The sequence below is a fragment of the Gossypium hirsutum genome, chromosome A06 (assembly GCF_007990345.1).
Source record: "Gossypium hirsutum isolate 1008001.06 chromosome A06, Gossypium_hirsutum_v2.1, whole genome shotgun sequence".
In the NCBI taxonomy this organism is placed as follows: domain Eukaryota; kingdom Viridiplantae; phylum Streptophyta; class Magnoliopsida; order Malvales; family Malvaceae; genus Gossypium; species Gossypium hirsutum.
In genome coordinates, this window is record NC_053429.1 from 123,888,977 (window position 1) to 123,891,429 (window position 2,453).

Genomic DNA, 2,453 nt, shown 5'->3' on the forward strand with positions numbered 1-2,453 from the left:
GAAGATGACACGGATTATGATCTGCCTTCAAATTGGTTAAAATCGGTAAAGTAAGAAGAGAAGAAAATCTTACCTCGTGAAAAAGAAGCAGTAGACCTTCGAAGAAGGGAAATAATTGAGGCGTGCATTGCAAAAGAAACAAGGAAAGGTCTTGTCGAGTTACTGGAAGATTGCAAGCCAATTCAACCAAAATCACGAAGTATGGTTTGATATTATGGATGAAGTCAAAAAGTAGTTTGATGTTGAACTCCTGCAAGAAATTAAGCATGCAAAATGAGTAGTCAAAGAAGGATGGAAAGGGTACTCACTGTACAATCTGAACTTCCTAGAGCTTCGCAATTCCTTCTTTGTTGGTTTCCGGATAACTTAGATCATTATAGGCCTTGGAAGCAGAACAGTTTTGAGGTATGGCATCATGACTCAGCGTAAAGCACCAGCTAGGGGAATGATCAATACCTTACAAACATGCTTCTAAAAATCAATACAAAGCTTGGAGGACTGAATTCCATGCTAGCAATTGAGAAAACACCTTCAATTCCAGTTTTTTCAAGGGTTCCAACCATCATCCTTAGCATGGAGGTACTTCATGGCTTTCCTGAGTAGCCCGAAATTCCATTAATCGCTGTGTTGGTCAGTTTCAAGTAGTAGCCTTTAATTTCCTACTGTAAAGCACCTATGCATATACAGTCTCTGAAGTTTGAAATAATAGAACTTCTCTTCAAACTAGTTTTTGACAAAGTAAAGGAGAATGTCATGAGGGAAGCCCTCTTAGACTTCTATACAAATTCGAGGAAAAGGAAGCTTGATCAGATCATCATTTTCAGGAATAGAGTTAGCGAGCCTCAGTCCGATCAAATTTTGAATGAAGAACGTGGTCAAGTTGTTAAGGCTTGTGAGTTCCATGATGAAAATTAAAGCCCAAAGTTTGTGGTTATTGTTAAAAAAAAACCTTCACACTAAGTTTTTTAGCAAAGATTTCTTAACGATGTGTTACCTAGTATTGACAACAAAATCTATCATCCTAAGAATAGTGATTTCTATCTTTGTGCTCATGCTGGAATGATTGGAACCACGAGACATACTCATTACCATGTTTTCTTAGATCAGATTGGGTATTCGGCTGATGATTTGCAAGAGCTAGTATATACTCTATTAAAGGAACACCATAGCCATATCTGTTGTGGCCCCGATTCGCTACTCTCATTTGACAACGTCATAGTTAGGGCAATATAGGGAGTTTGAGGATACTTCAGAGACGTCTTCAATCCATGATGGAGTGACTACTTCGTGAGCGATTTCCATACTTCAATTTTCCAAGTTGAAGGATAATGTCAGCAACTCTATTCTCATCTATTGGGAATCACTGAATCATCTTTTTGTATAGGGCTTTTGGATTTTAGCTACTATTTGCTTTCTTTGCTTGACAAGCATCAGCCAGGACTGTTGCTGGGGCAAAAGAATTTCATGAGGGGGGAACTTGTGCTGCAAGAGATTTTGCCCATACAAAAGATTTCAAAGGAAAATAAATACCGGATGAGAAAGACTATATGTTGTGAAGAAGGCTTCCTCTAGTGGTGTATTGATTTTGACAGAGTTGGATGGGAAGAGTTTACCCAATCCAGTAAATTCAGACTCAATCAAGGAGTATTTGGTCTGAAAATGAAAGGAAACCAAAGTGAAAACCCGCAAAGGGCGCTTTGAGACTTCTGTTTTTTAAAAAAAATAGAGAGGCCAAGGTGAAAACCCGCAAAAAGGCACCTTGAGACCAAAGGGGTTTTTGAGTTGAAAACCCAAAAGGGCAGCTCAAGTTTTGAAAAGTATGCAATGATCTTACTATACCTGATTTGATAAGAAGCGAAGTATGTTACATACCGGGGCATCAACAAATTACTTTAGATCTTCTAAACACATGTTAAACTCAAAAGGGTCTTCATGGAGTTTGTGTATAGACGCCCAAGCGGTGATATCTGGGATATCTGATTTTTGTCCTATTTACTATCTTTGGATTCTTTTCCTTCGCAAAGATATGTTCTCAGGCTAATTTTTTTTTTGCATTCCTTCCAATAATTTGTCCAAATCTAATTATCCTCAGGATCAATTTATTTGTCTCCCATTATTCATAAAGCATGTTGCATTGAAATAATGATAGATGAACTAAAATATCTTCACAAACGAAGTTTTGCTTATTACTCTGGAAATTTCTAGATAATACAAGAAACCGAAACAAGACAATTGTTTAAGGAATTCCCATATGTACGGGTTGGAGATACTCGAGAGATTTTCTTCTTCAGTCCAAAAGGTGGTTGGACGTTTTAAGCAATATTGATCTTAAGAAAGGATCATTTCATAAACATCTTCAGTGGGTCGTAATATTCGGGGAATGGTACAGTAGACCAAATTGATGGAAAAGATTCGAGGCATACGAGAAGAGTATGATTGATATGTCGAGAAGA

At 37.6% G+C, this 2,453-nt stretch overlaps 1 pseudogene; it reads left to right on the top strand.

The window, feature by feature from the left end:
* Window positions 1-291: 291 nt before the first annotated feature.
* LOC121230564 (protein argonaute 4A-like) lies at window positions 292-1,233 on the top strand (annotated as a pseudogene).
* The last annotated feature ends 1,220 nt before the right edge of the window (window positions 1,234-2,453 follow it).